Source organism: Ovis aries, chromosome 2 (genome assembly GCF_016772045.2).
Source record: "Ovis aries strain OAR_USU_Benz2616 breed Rambouillet chromosome 2, ARS-UI_Ramb_v3.0, whole genome shotgun sequence".
NCBI lineage: Eukaryota > Metazoa > Chordata > Mammalia > Artiodactyla > Bovidae > Ovis > Ovis aries.
The window spans coordinates 160,971,487-160,993,185 of record NC_056055.1 but is presented as its reverse complement, the minus strand read 5'-3'; the positions used below and the strand labels follow the sequence as shown (position 1 = coordinate 160,993,185).

Here is a 21,699-nt window from a genome sequence, read left to right as displayed (position 1 = left end):
TCCTTGCCATCTACCACTGGTGTATTCTGCACAAACCATATTTAGACTTTAGATGCCTTCTTCCTCTCGTTTTGTATGTCTGTCTCCTTCCTACTTGTCTACCTGGAGACTCGTCTTCATCCCTTGGTGGAACCCACATCAAGGCATTTTATAACATACTTGCCAGGTACTCAATGACATGAAATATACTAAAATGACATGGAACTCCCTGCTCTTTCCCCTTCCATTCCTGAATATATGAAGAAGAGGATTAACACTCTTGTTTCATATTTACATCAGAAAATTTAACCAATAGAAAATTCTGCATTAGAAAAACACACATAACACACACAACAAATGCAGAGTGTGTGGCCTGATGCCTGTAGGAGCCCAGTCATGACTCCCGCACCGCTGACACTGCATTCTTTTCCTGGTTCGACATGGTGAGACTATGAGGTGTGTATTCACAGTTGTGGCCCCTCAGCTTCTCAGAAATCCTGTAAATGGTCTCACTCTGGCTCCCATGAGACTCTGGGTGATGTACCTTCTTTGCAATCTTTAACACATTCTGTCCCTAGGGAAGAAGCCCTCCTTTCTGTCCAGGAGGCATGTGGGAGGCACTCCCCACCCACCCCAGGGACCTGAAGCCTCCTGCTGCTTCTCTTTTTTCGCTCTTCCAGCCCCATCGTTTTTCCTCTCTTCTTCCTTCCCCATCTCCTGGGTCTTGTTTTCCCTCTACTTTTATATCTACCTGGAAAGATGGAAAAATTTCCATCATGAGAGATAAAAGCAGATGTTCTAAAATTGTCTACTAGCTAATGTGTACTGAGCACGGAATATATGCCTGGGAGTGTGCTAAGAGCTTCATATGTGTTAACTCATCCAGTCCTCACAATAAGCCTGTGGGAGAGGAACTTTTGTTTCCCCTACCTTTATAAATGAGAAATCCTGTCACAGAGAGGTTAAGTCATTTCCCCCAGGCCACACAGCTGGCAGAGAGCAGGGTCAGAATCGGACCTTGACGCATGACTCCAGGACCCACACTGCAGCTCTGGATCTTACTTCTTCCAGTGAATCCTGCATCAGTTTTATGGGCTGTTTTAACATCCCATTTACCTGTCTACTCTGTAAGGCTTCCTGACCACCGCTTCTTCAAAGGAAAAACAAGCACAAACTCAAGGGACTTCGTGGTGGTCCAATGGCTAAGACTCAATGCTCCCAACACGGGGGGATAGGAGGGCGGATTTGATCCTGGTCAGGGAGCTAGTAATAGATCCCACATGCTGCAACTAAGGGTTTGCATGCTACAGCTGAAGGATCCCACATTGCTGCAACGAAAGATGAAGCAACAAAGATAGAAGATCCCTCATGCTGCAGTTAAGACCCAGTGCAGCCAAACAAACATTTTTAAAGAAATCTTTAAAAAACCCAAACCTGTAAAGAATAGAGAAGAAAGGAAACAGATACTCTGGTTCTTCCCAGGCAGTTTCTGTATGTCCTGTCATCACCACATGGGCCACCCCTCAGTGGCAGAACCTTAGAATGCTGCCTCATCAGTCATCTTTCTAGCCTAAGTAAGCACACAGCTGTTTGTCAGAGTGCAGACATTTTCCTAGAAGCAGCCTGATTACAGAGTGATCTTCACCACCTCATTCCACTACAGCAGTTGGTCTTGTTTCATTTCTCCTGTGGACCAGCTGACTGACGTCACAGACTGAACGAGATTGCTGGGTCAGCACAGTAGAAAGGCTTCTGGTGAAAGGATATGGCAAATGAGGTAAAGGTTCAGGAAAGTGTTCAATAAAAATATCTGTGCCATGATGGAGCAGAGTGCTCTGCCCTTCTGTTGAACCAGAAGGCTTCCTAAGCCTCAGGGTGAGCATGTTTGCTGGACTGCAGTCATCCTCATGGATTAAAAGCATTTGTAAATGAAAAAAAAAACTTTCAGGACTGCCATAGGTAATGTGCCCTTTGGGGCTACTGTTGCCCAGACCTGGGTGTGAGCTGTGAAAGTAGTGTGGGTGTGTGTGAACACGTTGCCTGAGACGTGTGGCAGTGTTTCTTAGCATAACCCCATCCTCGCTCTGTTAGTGCTAGTAGGTACAAAGTGGCTCTTCTGTGGGGCCAGCTTGATAAAGCTTTCTGAAAACATCCCCATCCCAGGGCTCAGGAGTCAGAGAATGATGCCAGGAAGAGAAGAAAGGAAGAGGATCTGGACTGAGGAGCCCACAGAGGAAAAGCAAGGGGCCTTGGCAGGGCTCCACTCAGCTTGCGCTAATTCCTATGACTGCCTATTCCTGCCTTGAGATGCAAAGTTGTCTGCTAGAGGTAATGCACACTTAATGGCTCAGCCTTTGTAAGAGAGGAGAGGAGACTTATGAGGAAATTGTGAGGTCAATGGGATGCTGCATCAATCCTTCTTGTAGTAAACTGGCCCATTAATGACCTGAGGACTCTCAGGTGTATCAGATAGCATCCCTCCTACAAATCAGTCCTTCCCTGTGTGACAGGAAGTCAGGGACAGGCAGCACTAAATCCCTCCAGTCATCTCCTTCCGTGCGCTGGCTGGCACTCACAACACCCGACTTTCTGCCTGAGAGGAGAGAATTATATTACAAACAAGTGGGAGTCCCCTGCCAGTGCTTCTGGGGCCTGGACAGTGAGCACTGGGTAGGGAGAGGGTTGTGCAGGCTGACTGAGCAGGTGTCTCTGAACCTACCCGTGGCCTCCAGCTCCGCCTGTGTGAGTGCCTGGCGGCAGGGGAATGGCAGCAGCTAGTCTTTATTTCCATTATTATCGTTCTTCTACTCGCCACTTGTCCCTACCCCAAATGCTGACCTTAAAACGGGGCGAATTTTACAGTTGGGTCTGTGGAAAACCTGGCTAAAATGTACACAGCCGCCTTCTAACTTTGTGCTAGGCTCCCAAAACACAGGGTTATCTTCCGATTCATCCACTGTCTTTACCTTTGTTTCTGGTCTCCTCTAAATGTCTTTCTGGTGATGAATAGGCTGTAAAGGCACATTGAAAAAGTTGAAGAGAATTAAAATATGAAGAAATGGTTTTGAGGTTGATGAAGCTTCCTTTTGGATAAATCTACCTTTTACTGTAGGCTACTAAAAATGTATTTTGAAAGGAAGATATTAAGCCAGGTCCTGCTTGGGACATTCCCCCTAGTTTCTCTTTGAGGAGACATTGAAGAGCAGAGTGGAGGGAGCACCTTTATTTTCACTGCTGGTGGTTCAGTTCACTTCAGTCACTCAATTGTGTCTGACTCTTTGCAACCCCATGGACTGCAGCACGCCAGGCTTCCCTGTCCATCACCAACTCCCAGAGCTTACTCAAACTCATGTCTCCTCAAACTCATGTCCATTGATTCGGTGATGCCATCCAACCATCTCATCCTCTGTCATCCCCCTCTCCTCCTGCCTTCAATCTTTCCCAGCATAAGGGTCTTTTCCAATGGTGGTAGTTAGCTCTTTTGCTGATCACTTGACGGGATGCTGTCAAGGATGCCACAAAAAGAAGAAGAATCAGCACAAAAGAACAATGAGTAGGGTCCTCTGGCATCAGGCTCTACGAGAAACCTTGAGAGAAATGAAAAGTGTCTGAGCCTGTGGAGCTCCTGGCTTCGCTCCTCCTGCTGCTGTCGCCCTGAAGAGACAGCCATTAGCCAAGGATGCGAGAGGGTAATTCTGAGATTTCTCTGCAGTCTTTTAGCATTCCCCATCCTCACCTTACCTCTGGCTTCTCAAGGATGCAATGGTTGGTGTCCATGAAAAAGCAGGTGGAACCAGCTTCTAAAACATCCAGTTACCAGGATTGTAATTTGGGTTTCCTAGGAGACAGACTTTGAGATGGAGATTTGTGTGCAGGTAGATTGTTGGAGTGTGCTTTCAGGAACAACGCTGTGAGGGAGTGAGGGAAACAGAATGGATGGAGGGAGAACTGTAATGAACTGTGATGGGGAGGCCTCTACTCTGAAGCTAGGAAGACCCTCTGGAGATGTCTCAAATTAAAGCAGGGGGCAGGCCTTTGGACCCTCATGTCAACTGGATCCCAGCCGACCAGAGAGGGGTATAACCTTGGGTGAGGTAGCTTCCTTCAGCCAGAGGCAGTTCTTGGGAAGAGGCTCAACTGAAAGCCGAGCCACTGGCAAACAGCTCTCCTCCAGCAGCTGAAGGAACAAGTGCCTCAGTCCTGAAGGACTCCAGGCCATGCACCACAGCATCCAGCACAGTCCACTCCTTGTGAGTTTAGTACGCCTTTTAGAATCGTCAGTTCATCCCACTGGAAGCACACGCTCTACTCTCCTCAAGTGGAGAAACATCTTCCTCAAGTTTCCTGTGAGGAACTTAAAATGACGTTGGTGACACAAACCCCAGCTCCCACTGCTGTAGCTGGTCTTAATACAGCTGATGCCCATATTCTGTTACCCATTCTTGACTTTCTTCAACCTCAGCTGGCACCTCTGCTAGTCTCTGTGGCTAGCCTGTGGCTGGGATCGGGAATCACCCCTGAGGTTTCTGAGTGCCTGGTTACCATGTACTCCCCAGGCCAGATCTGCTGCACTTGTTGGTTTACCATCACGATTGGGCAGAGGACTAGGAAACAGAAAACAGATTTACAGACACAGGGAACAGCCTTGCGGTTGCCAAGGTGGGGTGGGGCAGGGGCGGTGAGGAGAGGAGAGGAAGTTTTGGGAGTTTGGAATTAGCAGATGCAAACTATTAAGTATACGATAGACAGACAACGAAGTCCTACTGTAGAGCACAGGGAGCTATATTCGATATCCTGTGATAATGGGAAACTATGAAAAATTATATACATATATATGGGCTTCCCTGATGGCTTAGTGATAAAAAATTCACCTGCTAATGCAAGAGATGTGGGAAACACAGGTTCAGTCCCTGGGTCAGGAAGATTCCCTGGAGGAAGAAATGGCAACCCACTCCATTATTCTCGCCTGGGAAGTCCCATGGACAGAAGAGCCTGGCAGGCTACAGTCCATGGACTCGCAAAGAGTCAGACACGACTTAGCTACTGAACAACAACATACATGTGTGTATGTTTATAACTAAATCACTTTCCTGTACAGCAGAAATCCACCCAACATTGCATCAACTATACTTCAATAAAATTTTTAAAAATGGGCAGGAGTATCAAGAGACACCCAGTGGATTATCTGGGTGCCAAATATAACCTACCTTGTCCCATTGTGTAAAAGCAGTCTACTTACTCCTGCTGATGAGGAGTAAGTACTCTCCTACCAAGAGAGTAACACCTCTGCCTGTCTGCTGGCCTCTTTGCTCAGGGAGCCCTAGTGAACAGGCGGCAGCCGTAGCTTTTTCTGTGATTCCTGGTGGAAGAGTTTCTCCCTCTGGGAATCACGACCTCTAACCTGCAGAGATTTGCAGGAGCTATAAGCATAATCATCTCCCATCCTTCCCCCTGCCCCTTGACTCCTGGACACATGAATTCTACCTACTGGGGATACAACCCTTCATAATGCTCATTATTTTAGGGTGCATCCTGGATCCTAGAAGATGGCACCTCAGTTTTGTCATCCCGTTATTCAATCAGGTTGGCCAATTCTGGGTAGAATGATATAGAATCATGGTCCTGTGTCCACGGCGTGCCTCCCTGGCTGTGAAATGAATCTCTTGGTCTCTTGTGTTACTATGCAGGATTCTGTGTTGACAGATGAAGCATCACAGTGATGTTGGAAAGGAAAATTGAAACCTGTGACACGTGTCCATTCCAGTCAAGAGGAAGCGCCGACCCTTGCAGAATGGAAGGAGTCCAGTGTAACCATCTTACCATCAGTTGACTGGTTGGTCCCACTTTATGGGGATTTCAGCATTGCTCCTGTTGCCAGTCTGTTAGACATTCAGCAGTGGCTGTAACTAGACTAGCCCTGGTAAGTAAGAATATAGATTACCTATTGTATTTTTTCTTGTTAACTAATCAGCTTTGGGGGTTGTTTATATTAGTTTTATTGTTTTCAGTTTATTAATTTCTCCTTAAATTTTTATTAATTCCTTTTTCTTGCTTTGCTTTATTTAATCTTGCTGTTTTCTCATGACGGTTTTTTTTTTTTTTTCCTGATATCCCTGGCCACACTTCTTTTTCAGTCAGCGTTCTCTCTTGAATGACTTGTTACAGAAAGATCTTGGATCAGATATCAGCCCAAAACTGCAGAGTCTGCTGCCCCAAAGGCTCAGAATGACTTCCCATCTTCCCTTCCCCTCCTAAATGGATATTCATTCCTGGCTGTATGTCTTCATCTTGCTATAATTTAGAAGACCAAACTATTGTCAGGAAGTCATTAAGGTACCTTGCTAGGATAAGAGACCTGTTTACTTTTTGGGATTTATATGTGTGTGTTTTTCCTTGGCATCCTTGACTCTGCCCTTGCCTTAAAAGGATAGTAATAGAGAACATAATCTTGGACGTTAGGGTCCAAGGAATAGCTTCTCGTGGATACCAACACATGGACCAGGGGCTGGTCTGAATTGTCCTGTTGTTGTCCAGAAACCGTTCGAGTTTCTGCAGTTCAGCTGGGGAGAGGGTTTCCTTCAACCTGCCTAAGCCTCAGTTCCCTGTTTCTGTAAAATATCCTGGCTGGTACAGTGTGTGAACTGGATGAAAAACCTTCCAGTAGCACATAGTACTTGCTCAATAAGTATTTGTTGAAAGGACATTATTGTAGTAACAGGCTCTCTGCATGACTCCCAAGCCTTCCTGAGGACAGTTAGCCATCTTAGTCACCTCATCTTCCACCTGAACATTGAATATACACAATAAATCCTTGTGCAGACTGACTAACGTCTATGGGGGAAAATCTGGTATGCCTGAAAAGTGCCCAGATGTGAATTTTATAATGCAGCCCCATGCATGGGTGTAGTTAGCGGGCGGTATCTTACTCAAACACAGCCCGCATACAGCAGCACTTAATGATCCCACCACAGTCTCATTTGGCTTGGCCAGCCCAGGTAGGTTTGCCCATAAGGCCAAAAGTGTGCAAGATGCAGTTTTATTTTTAATTGCCAAAACTTTGAAGTAACCAAGTTGTCCTTCAGTAGGTGAATGAACAAACTGTGCAGCCAGACAATGAAATATTATTCAGCACTAAGAGGAAATGAGCTATCAAGCCATGAGTAAACATGAAGGAAGGAAATGTATATTACTTAGTAAAGGAAGCTGAACTGGAAAGGCTACATAGCGCATGACTCCAGTTAGAGTGAGATTCTGGAAAAGACAAAACTATAGAGACAGTAAAAAGATCAGTGGCTACTAGGGTATAGCTGGGAGAGAGAAATGTATAGGCAGAAGACAGAGGATTTTTCAGGCAGGGAGTCTATCCTGTATGACACTCCAATGGTGAATACACGTCATTACACTTTTGTCCAATCCACACAATGTACAATACCAAGAATGAACCCTAATGTAAATGGTGGCTTGCCTTGTATCAGTGTAGGTTCATCTACTGTAACAAATGTACCACTTGATGGCTGTCAGTAGTGAGGGAGATTATGCAAGTATGGAGATAGGTTGTACATGGGAACTTTCTACACATTCTGTTCAGTTTTTCTGTGAACCTAAAATTGAGCTAAGAAAAGAGGGGAAAAAAGTTGGTTGGATGAATGAGTGGTGGATTTATGTGATGGGAATGCTTTGAGGGCAGTGCATCTAGGGAGTTAAGGAAAGTGGAAGACTCTGTGATGGGCCTGTCTCCTCCAGTCTGCAAAGGATCAAGTCAGAAAAAAGTAAGAAATGATTACAGCCACATATTTTTCTGATCATTCAAAATGAAAATAGTTCCTTTTGACTCTGATAAATAAAAAGCCTATTTTTACAACCAAGGTGATCTATTTTATTGAAAAGAAAAATGTCATTGGTACTAACTCTACTTTATAAGTTTAGTTATCTGATCATGGGCTTCCCAGGTGGTGCAGTGGTAAAGAATCTGCCTGTGCAGGAGACACAGGTTTAATCCCTGGGTCAGAAAGATCCTCTGAGGACGAAGTGGCAACCCACTCCAATATTCTTGCCTGGGAAAACCCATGGACAGAGGAGCCTGGTGGGCTACAGTCTATAGCGTTGCAAAGAGTCAGACACAATGAAGTGAGTGACTGAACATGCACGCACATCTGATCATGTTTAGAAAGTAACAACATGAAGCCAGGTATCTAATTCTTCATTCTGAAGTCAGGGGAATGACTCTTGAAGCTCAGTAGATCACCGTCAGCTCAGTTGGCCTGTCCTTGTGCTAGCTGTCCTTGCATTTTCACCCAACCTGGGGAGGCCAAATCCCAGGTACTAGGCGGTCATGTGGTTAAAGTGATATTTTATGAAGCTTACTATGTCAGCTGTGACAAGAATAGATTCCACCAGGGAAGAAAGAGAGCCAGAGAAACCTATTGCCTGATATTACCACAACAGATGGGAGGTGTCAACTGAAAAGAAAACATGCATAACCTAAAAGTTAAGAATTTTTTTTTTAAATTTTGGTTGTGCTGGATCTTCATTGCAGTGTGTGGGCTTAGTTGCCCCAAGGTATATGGGATCTTAGTTTCCCAACTAGGGACTGAACCTGCGTCCCCGGCATTGGAAGGCAGATTCTTTTTTTTTTTTTTTTTAATTTACTTATTTTAATTGGAGGCTAATCACTTTACAATATTGTGGTGTTTTTTGCCATCCATCAACATGAATCAGTCACAGGTGTACATGTGTCCCCCCATCCTGAACTCCCCCACCCCACCCCTCTGGGTTGCCCCAGAGCACCAGCTTTGAGTGCCCTGCTTCATGCATCAAATTGCATTGATTATCTGTTTTACATATGGTAATATACAAATTTAAATGCTATTCTCTCAAATCATCCCACCCTCAGGAAGGTGGATTCTTAAGCACTGGACCACCAGGGAAGTCCCCAAAGTTAAAAGTATGTTTTATTTGGCAGATAAAACTGAAGACTTAAGCCCAGGAGGCCACCTCTCAGATCACTCTGAGAGACTGCTCCAAGAGGCAAGGGAAGAACTAGGTTATATAGGAGTTTTTGCAATGAAGACCAGGTAGTCAGAACATTGAAAGGTTACTGTTAATTAAAGAAAACCAGACATCTCAAGTTAATAAGTTTAGCACTTTTCCGTGTATGTAAGATACAAATGACTGGGCTCATTGAAATCGTTTGTTTGATAAGTGCCTCAGCTATCTGAAGCCAGCATCTTGTGCTTTCTCATCCTGAATCTCCTCAGGGGTAACTTGTACTGTGATGGCTTGAAGCAACACCCTTTGTTTGCTGATACGGCAGACAAAAATTTTTCACTGTGAAAGTTGCTCAGTCATGTCTGGCTCTTTGTGACCCCATGGACTGTACAATCCATGGAATTCTCCAGGCCAGAATACTGGGACGGGTAGCCACAGAGGTAATAAGGCCCCAAACTCTGGTGAGAGCCATGGGGTTATAGAAAGGAGAGTGAGGTGGCAGGAATACATGAAAAGTCAAGGCAATCAAGGAGGAGCAGAAGTTGGGCACTGGCGTGTTGTCACGTGGCCTTGTCTCTAGGGAGATACACTGGGTAAGGCCTAAAGGCCTGAAATTGTGTGCTACCTTGACAACTGGTTTTGGGCTTCCCTGGTGGCTCAGCTGGTGAAGAATCTGCCTGCAATGCAGGAGACCTGGTTTCAATCCCTGCGTTGGGAAGATACCCTGGAGAACAGTTGCCCACTCCAGTATTCTGGCCTTGAGAATTCCATGGACTATTCCATGGGATCACAAAGAGTCGGACATGACTGTAATCTTGCTCATTACATGATAGGTAATATTGTCAACTGGTAAAATCCGAAGAGCCTCAGATTGTCTAACAGCAAGTCCCTATCCCCACTTGGCTCCCACAGATGAGATCCTCTAGCCAAACAGCCCTCCTCATCAAAGGGACCAGGCGCTGTTCCTGCTTATCCCTAGAGGTGGATCCCAGTTTCCCAACCAGCCCACAGAATCTTTCAAACAAGCCAATCTTATCTTTCCATGGGAAGCAGGGATCACTCCCACCCTCCTTTTTTTTTTTAAATTATTTTTAATTGGAAGATAATTGCTTTACAATGTTGGGTTGGTTCCTGCCACACAACATTGTGAATCAGCTCTAAGTATACCAATACCTCTTGAGCTTCCCTCACAGTGCCCCCCCATTCCACCCCTCTACGTCATCACAGAGCACCAGGCTGAGCTCCTTGCACCCCCACCCTCTTGATGCTAAAAACCTGCCTCCCACAGCCCCTGGTTGTTCACTCTGTTCCCAAGTACAACCCTCCTGTGACTTCACACGCATGAGTGTCTTCCTTCCCTGGGCTGTGAGCATTTTGAGCATACGTGGCCGTGAGTACATGTGAATGTACATGACCAGTGCTGGGGTGTCCTTGGTTCAGCCATTCCCTAGCCCCAGGGCAGGAATCTCTCCCTCACCAGTGAGGTGAATCACCTCTTGGAGACTCAAAGAGGATGCAGTGCAGTGACAGTGAGGCAGAGTTCAGTTCCACACGTAGAGACTGAAAATTTCAAAGCCGGATAAACCTGTCTTACCCTCCAAATACGGAAACAGATTTAGAAGCCAGGGTTCTCGACTGTCTGTGCCTTTTCCACATCTCAGTAAGGATCTGACAGGCAAGGGAAGGGGAGCCATATAAAGGTAAACATCATTGAATAATTGCATGAAAAAGTGTAGAGGTTCTGAAGGGTGTTCTCTTCCTCCAGAGTGGATTTACTTTTGCTTCTGGAAAACAGTTAGAATAGGGTTATTTGCCTTAATCCAGACTGGGATTGCCCTGATCTGAGCTGGAATTCAATCTTGCTGTTGACAGAGCTGTTTCTGGTTCTTTGTTACATCTTGGTGCAGCCCTTCAGGGATCACAACTGTGAGCCTGAGGCCCGTTCTCCTTGGAGAACCCCCAGTTCCAGTTTTCATTTTCTCAACCATGTGAGACTTTGCTCAGCTTCTCTGTCTCTTAGTCATCCCTTTCCTTTTTCCTCAGAGCCCTAGAAGCATTTGTTTGGGGTTCCCACCGCACCTCCCGCCCCCTGCCCCCAGCTTTACTGAGATACAATCGATTAGCAGTCACTTTCTGATTGTATCCTCAGCTTCTCAGCTCCACTTCTCCTGTGAATCAGCAACTTCCTGGAGAGGAGAAATAGCCCCAACCTTCGTCTCACCCGGATGCCTTTCCTTTCTCTCTAGGACCCTGCCCCTAATTTCTGCTGCTGTGTATCTCTCTCTCCCTCTTTTAAAATAGACTTCATTTTTAATTTTTATTTTTTGGCCGTGCCTCAGGACATGTGGAATCTTAGTTCCCCAATCAGGGATCTAACCCTGGTCCCCTGCATTGGAAGTGAAATAGGAGGAAAGAGGGCAGAGCACAACCTTTGATAGAATGACCTAGCCCTAGGACACAACATAAACTGATTAGAATCAAATGGGTCCAAAATGGCAGACAAGTCAGCTTCAACTAGACCTTGATCTTCAGTATCTGCTCACTGTAACACATCAGCAAGCTGAACGACATACCCAGACGCACTGTGACAGTTCCAAGGCTAACCATCAAAGACCAAAAAGTGAGCGGTGGCCCATTCCTAGAAATCTCTGCCCTCTTCCTCAAAATGGTTGGAATAATCCTGCCACTCATTAGCCTATGAAATTACCCAGCCCATAAAAAAAGCTAACCACACCAGATTTTGAGGCCATACTCACCCTCTGCAACAACCCACATGCTCTCTGTGGATAAATCTGAATAAATCTCTCTGAATAAATCTACTTCTTACCTATCACGTAGTCTCTCACTGAATTCTTTCTGTGATGAAACATCAAGAACCTGAGTTTTATTAGGTCCTGAAACCAGGTCTTTGATCTTAGTTGGAAGACCATAGGTTTTGGCTGGGTTCAAGTCTCAGCACATGAGTTCATATCCCAATCTGAGGAAAATGGTCTCAGACACATGGTGCCTTAACCACTGGACCACCAGGGCAGTCCCACTATGGTAATTCTCTGATGACTTCAAACAGATCGCTTTCTAAAAATCCAGCTCTTCTAGTTGTGTTCAGTGGAAAGCTGTGTGTTAGTTGCTCTGTCGTGCCTGACTGTTTGCGACCCCGTGGACTGTAACCTGCCAGTCTTCTCTCTCCATGGGATTTTCCAGCCAAGAATACTGGAATGGGTTGCCATTCCCTTCTCCAGGAGATTTCCCCGACCCAGGGATCAAACCCAGGTCTCCTGCATTGCAGGCAGATTCTTTGCCATCTGAACCACCAGGGAATCCACTCAATGAAAAGTTGGTCCATCGTAAATTGACTGTTATAGCTAGAGTGAAAATCCAGTTAACAAAGCATTCACTGAACGTCTAGTATTTGCTTAGCATTGTGGAGCTTCAGTGCATAAAAGAGAAATAACAGACTTGTTCTCTGCCCTTCATTCATGTGGAGAGGCACATATGTAGTGACTGTGTGGTACAATAAGCGTACACTATTAGGAGAGAAGGGAGGCACTAGAGTGAGCTGTAGTAATTCAAGGAACTCCCCTTGGTTCCTCAACTCCTACACCAGAACAGCACCAAAGTCTCTCTGTTGATCAGTAAACGTGTGTGCAAAAACCTGCTTTTAGAAAGAGACTGAGTCTGGATTGGGGAGCATGTGGCCAGAGCGTGCCTGGTCTCAACTTTGCTTTGGCCAATCCATTGCCAAAATGGATTGGTATGTGGTGCCCTGTGGGCAAGTTCCATGCAGAGAGATGCTTCAGCATTATATAGCTGCTTTCCTTTTCTCTTTGAGTGTTTATCATTTTTCTTTCCTACCTTTGAATCAAAACTAAATTGAAATCCTTCTATTGAAATGGGCAGGAGAATTTGCCTACAAATGACCTGTCATTGTCATTCTGCATCATCTCACTGAATATTCACCCTTGAGGCAGGAATTATTTTCCCATCTGGCAAGTTTAAAAGATAAACATTGAGGTTCAAAAAGGTTAAGTCACAGCATTGGTAAGAGGTAAATGTTTACCTTCTCCACCACACCCAGGTTATGCCCTTTGCTAAAAGTCTTCTTAAACAAAACGTGCTTTTCTTTTCCTCCTTTCTTAGTCTCTCAGTTCCCCTTAGTAATCACCTTTCTAGAAAGTCTAATGCCCAGATATATTGGGAGATGATTTTCAATAGCCTTTCCTGGTCTCTGTGTGAACTCAGTTAGCTTACAAGTTTCCCTGAGGCAAAAGTACCTTTTATTTTGGTTGATGTCAGAGAATCAGAAGAACACAAATGTTGTAAAAGGTTTAGTTGAGAACAAACTGCTGCTTTTCCATTGGAAGGGGGTGGGGGGAGGGAAACAGAACCACCTACAACACCAATCAAGTTTGCAGCTTTATTCCCTTAGGCCTGAGAGACAGTTAAGGGGTATATTCTGTCCTGTAACAAGGAGGTATAGAAACATCATGGGCAGGTTGGGAAGATGAACCAAAACTTCAAGCAGAATTCTCTAGATGGTTACATGAACTCTTCCATTGACTATCCATTTCATTCAACTCCTTTCACCCCCTCACCTCCATGTGGGGTTTTTGGCTCATCCCACTGACCTCTTCACTCACAGATAAGCCTGTTCTGATCTCCAGGCTGAGAGGGACAAAGGGTTCACTGCGGGAAGGCTCAGCACATCTGCTATTTGAGAAAGACACCTCAATAAGCTGCTTCCTTGGCTTTCTGTAAAGCAGCAGGTAGTGACCAGCCACAGTAACTTCTGAGGAGGGTCAGAGGAAAATGTCAGATGTGGTTACAGCTTGGGAGAAGGGGTGGAGTGTGGGGAGGGAAGAGGAGAGATAAGAGCAAGGACTTGCAGAGCGGGGAGAGTTTTGTTCTCCCGTAGGAAGAGTGGGCAGGCCCTTTGAAACCTAGCCACTATTTTCACTCTTCAGTAATGACTGTCTCCTTTGAAATGGTACCAAGTGAATCCACTGTCATGTGGGCAAAAGGCTGAATGAAACCTAGAGTTTCTGCCCACTGTCTAGTCAAGTCTGCTGCTGAGGAAGCCAGACAGAGCCCAGTTAAGCCACACACAGCTCAGAAAAAGTAATCCCCAGTTAATTCAACCCTGTTAAGGCTTGAATTGTGTCCCCACGAAATTTGAAGTCCTAACCACTCCCAATACCTTACAAAGTAAACTTATTTAGTGACAGGTTTTTACAGAGGTAATCAAGTTTAAAGGAGCTCATTAAAGTGGGCTCTAATCCGATATGACTGATGTCCTTATGAAAAGGGGGAATTTGGAGACAGACACACGGGGAGGATGCCATGTGAGGATGAAGGCAGAGATTGGGGCGATGCTTCTACAGGCAGAGGAACACCGAAGATTGCCAGTGAGAGGCCAGAGACTGGGAAAAGGCATGAGACAGACTCTTCTTCACAGCCATCACGAGGAACTGACCTTGCTGACACCTCGATCTCCAGCTTCTAGCCTCCAGATTTGTGGAACAATAAATTTCTGTTGTTTAAGCCACCGAATGTGTGGTATTTTGTTACAGCAACTCCAGCAAACTATCCCATCTGGTGTCCTTCTCAAATACATTTTCCTAGATGATTGCAATCATTAGCTATTAATAAAGAAGCTGAGAAACTGAAGAAATGTGAAAGGATAAAAAGATCAAACTATGGACAATGTAGTCAATCTTTTGTAAACAAAATCCCAGGAATGATTTGAGTCAGGAAAATAAAGACAGAATGACTGACACTTCATCTAATTTTATTCATCAGTGTGGCAGGGGGTGGAGGGGGAGGGAAAGAATTGGTTTGATAAAAGGATGTTTGAAAGTTTTGAAGATGCCAGAACGATAAGAGGCTATTGCAAAATTACAAGAGGAAAGTGTAAAGAAATATGGCAGAAGTTGATAAATAGGCAGTTTGCAAGTGAAGTGGGATGAACCATAATAACAGTGAAAGAATAAGATCTTTGGGTCTGTGTATTTTTATCTGTTGTATAATACACATGTGGATTTATATCTTATCTCCTTATTCTAGAAATGAGGTGTTTTTAAAATGTAATCAAGAACACAAAGTGAAGGTTTGAATAAGAGCATTAGTGAGAGATAGACCCAGAGAGGAGGCAAGACCCAGAGAGGAGGCAAGAGCAGGAAAAAGTTGCTTAATTTGTTCATAGATCTTCTCCTACAATTATGCCATCACACAGAAGTAAACCCTCCTGGCAATGACCTTGTTTCCAAATGGTATTGTGGAATAGATCTGTGTGTAGTCAGAGCTCCTAGAATTAAGAGACTTCCTGCTGCCTTTGTGTGTATTCTAGTGGTTGTTCCTTGTGCATCTCTCAGAAAAACAGTGGATGCTTCTATTAGAGTTAATGTCTTCCAAAGTGAGACACGTGGGAACTCTTAACTGCATTGTGATGGGTGCAGCATGTGACCTCCTCCTAGAATATCCTACATAAGAGCCACTGGATACATAGATTAATATCCAGTAGTGGAGAGTTTTCTATTATACTGGTATTTGGGGAAGAGACTAACACCAAGAATACTGGAGTGGTTTGCCATTCCCTTCTCCAGTGGACCAAAATGATAAGATACTGAAAGAGGAACTCCCCAGGTCAGTAGGTGCCCAATATGCTACTGGAGATCAGTGGAGAAATAACTCCAGAAAGAATGAAGGGATGGAGCCAAAGCAAAAACAATACCCAGCTGTGGATGTGACTGGTGATAGAAGCAAGGTCAGATGCTGTAAAGAGCAATATTGCATAGGAACCTGGAATGTCAGGTCCATGAATCAAGGCAAATTGGAAGTGGTCAAACAGGAGATGGCAAGAGTGAACGTCAATATTCTAGGAATCAGTGAACTAAAATGGACTGGAATGGGTGAATTTAACTCAGATGACCATTATATCTACTACTCCAGGCAAGAATCCCTCAGAAGAAATGGAGTAGCCATCATGGTCAACAAAAGAGTCTGAAATGCAGTACTTGGATGCAATCTCAGAAATGAAAGAATGATCTCTGTTCATTTCCAAGGCAAACCATTTAATATCACGGTAATCCAAGTCTATGCCCCAACCAGTAACGCTGAAGAAGCTGAATTTGAATGGTTCTATGAAGACCTACAAGACCTTTTAGAACTAACACCCAAAAAAGATGTCCTTTTCATTATAGGGGACTGGAATGCAAAAGTAGGAAGTCAAGAAACACCTGGAGTAACAGGCAAATTTGGCCTTGGAGTACAGCATGAAGCAGGGCAAAGGCTAGTAGACTTTTGCCAAGAGAATGGTCATAGCAAACACCCTCTTCCAACAACACAAGAGAAGACTCTGCACATGGACATCACCAGATGGTCAACACGGAAATCAGATTGATTATATTCTTTGCAGCCAAAGATGGAGAAGCTCTATACAGTCAAAAAAACAAGACAGGAGCTGACTGTGGCTCAGATCATGAACTCCTTATTGCCAAATTCAGACTGAAATTGAAGAAAGTAGGGAAAACCACTAGACCATTCAGGTATGACATAAATCAAATTCCTTATGATTATACAGTGGAAGTGAGAAATAGATTTAAGGGCCTAGATCTGATAGAGTGCCTGATGAAGTATGGAATGAGGTTCATGACATTGTACAGGAGACAGGGATCAAGACCATCCCCATGGAAAAGAAATGCAAAAAAGCAAAATGGCTGTCTGGGGAGGCCTTACAAATAGCTGTGAAAAGAAGAGACGCGAAAAGCAAAGGAGAAAAGGAAAGATATAAGCATCTGAATGCAGAGTTCCAAAGAATAGCAAGAAGAGATAAAGCCTTCTTCAGCGATCAATGCAAAGAAACAGAAGAAAACAAAAGAATGGGAAAGACTAGAGATCTCTTCAAGAAAATTAAAGATACCAAGGGAACATTTTATGCAAAGATGGGCTCAATAAAGGACAGAAATAGTATGGACCTAACAGAAGCAGAAGATATTAAGAAGAGATGGCAAGAATATACAAAAAAAAAACTGTACAAAAAAGATCTTCATGACCCGGATAATCACGATGGTGTGATCACTCATCTAGAGCCAGACATCCTGGAATGTGAAGTCACGTGTGCCTTAGAAAGCTCAACTACAAACAAAGCTAGTGGAGGTGATGGAATTCCTATTGAGCTATTTCAAATCCTGAAAGATGATGCTGTGAAAGTACTGCACTCAATATGTCAGCAAATTTGGAAAACTGAGCAGTGGCCACAGGACTGGAAAAGGTCAGTTTTCGTTCCAATCCCAAAGAAAGGCAATGCCAAAGAATGCTCAAACTACCGCACAATTGCACTCATCTCACATGCTAGTAAAGTAATGCTCAAAATTCTCCAACCCAGGCTTCAGCAATACATGAACCGTGAACTCTCTGATGTTCAAGCTGGTTTTAGAAAAGGCAGAGGAACCAGAGATCAAATTGCCAACATCCGCTGGATCATGGAAAAGCAAGAGAGTTCCAGAAAAACATCTATTTCTGCTTTATTGACTATGCCAAAGCCTTTGACTGTGTGGATCACAATAAACTGTGGAAACTTCTGGAAGAGATGGGAATACCAGACCACCTGACCTCTTGAGAAATCTGTGTGCAGGTCAGGAAGCAACAGTCAGAACAGGACATGGAACAACAGACTGGTTCCAAATAGGAAAAGGAGTACGTCAAGGCTGTATATTGTCACCATGCTTATTTAACTTCTCTGCAGAGTACATCTTGAGAAACGCTGGACTGGAAGAAACACAAGCTGGAATCAAGATTGCTGGGAGAAATATCAATAACCTCAGATATGCAGATGACACCACCCTTATGGCAGAAAGTGAAGAGGAACTAAAAAGCCTCTTGATGAAAGTGAAGGTGGAGAGTGAAAAAGTTGGCCTAAAGCTCAACATTCAGAAAACGAAGATCATGGCATCTGGTCCCATCACTTCATGGGAAATAGATGGGGAAACAGTGGAAACAGTGTCAGACTTCATTTTGGGGGGCTCCAAAATCACTGCAGATGGTGACTGCAGCCATGAAATTAAAAGACACTTACTCCTTGGAAGAAAAGTTATGACCAACCTAGATAGCATATTCAAAAGCAGAGACATGACTTTGCCGACTAAGGTCCGTCTAGTCAAGGCTATGGTTTTTCCTGTGGTCATGTATGGATGTGAGAGTTGGACTGTGAAGAAGGCTGAGCGCCAAAGAATTGATGCTTTTGAACTGTGGTGTTGGAGAAGACTCTTGAGAGTCCCTTGGACTGCAAGGAGATCCAACCAGTCCATTCTGAAGGAGATCAGCCCTGGGATTTCTTTGGAAGGAATGATGCTAAAGCTGAAGCTCCAGTACTTTGGCCACCTCATGCGAAGAGTTGACTCATTGGAAAAGACTCTGATGCTGGGAGGGATTGGGGGCAGAAGGAGAAGGGGACGACAGAGGATGAGATGGCTGGATGGCATCACTGACTCGATGGACGTGAGTCTGAGTGAACTCCGGGAGTTGGTGATGGACAAGGAGGCCTGGCGTGCTGCGATTCATGGGGTCGCAAAGAGTTGGACACGACTTAGTGAACTAAACTGGACTGACTAGACGGACATGGAAAAATAAAGCATTTTTTCTCTTATACCTAAAGATTGGAGTGTAGCTCACGTCAAAAGACAGAATATCCATGGTTATGTGCAGCCACTGGCTGTTTGTTTGTTTTCTAGTTGGCTTATTTCATTTGGTCTTTTTAATAACCAATTTCTACTTAGACACTGGAAATTTTAAAAAATGCTTTGATTTTATTCTGTTGATAGTATGATAGAAAATATTATATCAAACAGATTTTGGAAAGAATCCAGAGTTTCAAGAGGGGCTGAGAAGAGAAGGAAGCTTTCTAGGATATTGCCCACGAGGGGAAATGATTTCCTTCCTTCATTCATTAAATACATATTGAGTATTGACTGACTGAATGCATAAGGGAAGGTACAAGGGTGCTTGGATCAGTAAAGGAGACCTCTGGGTTAATGCTTTCCAGGAAAAATGTTTTCTTATAGAATTGCCCATGCCTTCTCCACATAAAAGATGACACTTTCTTTTTCATGTGAATAAATTTACCAATAAATATTTTCATTTATATGAATCTTTATCACAGCATGTTCAAGTGAAGTCTTGTAATTTTACAATGGAGGACAAATGTGTTTCTAGGCCAGTGGGTGCAGGGGACGTGAGATGGTCAGAAAAAGAAAGAAAATGGGTGTTATTTTAATCTGATTCTTAGATTCAGTCAGCTGTTGGACAACAAATTACTGTTTGGGGTATTGATTTCAGTTTAAATTGATTATTTTTCCCCCTAAATAAAATACATCTTTGCTTTCTAAGTCTTCTGTTTAATGTGGCAACCCTCAAAGACAGTGGAGGGGAAACAGATGAATCTAATGTATTTAATTGATCAGGGACCTCTGATCTCATTGCTATCTGGCCTGGTTCAAGAACCATTTTTATTTAGTTATTTATAATTAAGCACAGTTCCTTTCTAGTCCTAAAATAAAATGGCACACCATACCTGCATGTATCCTTTTTTTTTTTTTTTAACTTTTTGATTTTTGTCTTGGGAATAGCTGATTAACAATGTTCTGATAGTTTCAGGTGAACAGTGAAGGGACTCAGCCGTACATATACATGTATCCATTATTCCCTAAACTCCCTTCCCATCCAGGCTGCCTTATAATATTTAGCAGAATTCCCTGTGCTATACAGTAGGGAAGGACCATTTTTAGATAAGCAATGACTAAGGTAGGCTCCAGTGGTTAAAACAGTACTTCTCACACTTAACATGTGTTTGAATCATCTGGGACCAGGAAAAATGCATGCTCAGTTCAGCAGGGCTTCAGTGAGGACCTGAGAACCCGCGTTTCTAACAAGCTCCCCAGTCTTGTCGATGTCCACCAAATATAGTAATACTTTGAATTGCAAGGCGTAGGGGACCTCTGGCTGGTCATAATAAAAGGGAAGAGTTTGAGTAATTTCTAAAACCTTTTCTCTACTAAGAAGCTTTTTCAAACTGATCAAAGCAAATCTGTCCACTTATTTCCCAAATAAAATTTACAATATTGGGGACAAAGGTTATATCTGAAATCACTCATGTGTGTTTCCAAGTATCAAGAGATCTGGTGCTTTTTATCAACATAAAACTAATCTTTAAGATCAGGTGACTCCAACACAATTATATGTACATAAAAGCTATATAAATAGTTAATTGGATCTATTTTTGTGTTTAAAAATATTTATGATTACATAGTTTTCTTCTATTCATGTCTGTCTTGATTCTCAGATTGAAAACTTTGGGGGCAGACTGTGCCCCTCTTAGAACCATAGAGAACGCCAAACATAGGATCCAGCAAGACACCTGGGATCAGCTAGTTCAGAGTTGTCCAAGGATTGCAAGGCTACCACTGGCAAACAAGGGGGATGATTTTTTGTGGAATATGAGCAACATTTTACAATTTTTAAAATAGTTGTATATGTATTTTAATATGTTTTAGGGAAAGCTATAACTAGCATGTCTTGCCCAGGATTTCATGGATATTATTACTAGAAGAAAGCAAATCCCAGTTTGATTTCCAGGTCAGGAAGATCCCCTGGAGAAGGGAACGGCTACCCACTCCAATATTCTGGCCTGGAGAATTCCATGGACTGTATGGTTCGTGAAATTCAGTCCATGACTGAACCACTTTCATCTGCTTAAATCTTATTTTTTCACTTATTTATTATTTTTCTCCAGGCAGGACCTTTGTTGCTGTGCACAGGCTTTCTCTCGCTGTGTTGAGCAGAGGCTACTCCCCGTTGCGGTGCTCGGGCTTCTGGTTACAGTGGCTTTCCTTGCTGTGGAATGCAGGCTCTAGGGTGTCAGGCTTCAGTCATCGCAGCTCTCGGACCCTAGAGCCCAGGCTCAGTGGTGGTGACTCCTGGGCTCTAGAGCCCAGGCTCAATATTTGTGATGCATGGGTCAGTTGCTACGCGGCATGTGGGATCTTCTAGGACCAGGGCTCAAACCTCATCACTTGTATTGGCAGGCAGACTCTTTGCCACTGAGCCACCAGGGAAGCCCTACGTTTACTTAAATCTTAAAAGTGAGGTACTCTAAAGACAAATATACTATGAATATCATTTCTGTAGCATATTGTTTGTTGTCTAGTCACTAAGTCATGTCTGATTCTCTGGAACCCCATGGACTGTAGCCCGCCAGGCTCCTCTGTCCCTGGGATTTCCCAAGCAAGAATATTGGAGTGGGTTGTCATTTCCTTCTCCAAGGGATCTTCCCAACCCAGGGATCGAACCCGCATCTCCTGCATTGACAGGCAGATTCTTTACCATTGAGCCACCCAAGAAGCCCTCACTGTAGCATATGCATATAAAAAAATTGTGAGAGTTGTTTGCACATGATTGAGTGGGGAAATAGTATTAACTCATCACAATTGATGAAACGAGCTCAGACATATCACCATATTTCAAAGGATTTAAGATGCTTTGGCTCATAGGCCGTGTCCTAATGTCAAGGGGCTAAAATGTAAGAAAATTTAATGAATAAATGGAATATGAAAGTGGCTTACTCAAACATCTATGATTGAGAGTGTTTTAAAGGTCATTTTCTTCTCTGAGAGCATTTCTGCCTAAATAATCACTAAGTGATGACCCGAAGGAATAACATTCTCATGGTGGAATGCCAGGTCT

General features: G+C 43.8%; 1 protein-coding gene across 2 annotated transcripts in view; it reads left to right on the top strand.

Moving 5' to 3' along the window:
• LOC132659217 (uncharacterized) overlaps positions 1–21,699 on the top strand; it is a 113,364-nt gene that overhangs the window by 43,348 nt on the left and 48,317 nt on the right. The window contains exon 3 of one of the 2 annotated variants that reach the window (XR_009599345.1): positions 5,667–5,899. The gene's annotated coding sequence lies outside the window, so the exon portion shown is untranslated. Of the gene's footprint in view, positions 1–5,666; positions 8,736–21,699 lie in introns of those variants that run through there. The other variant, XR_009599346.1, reaches the window with a different exon arrangement.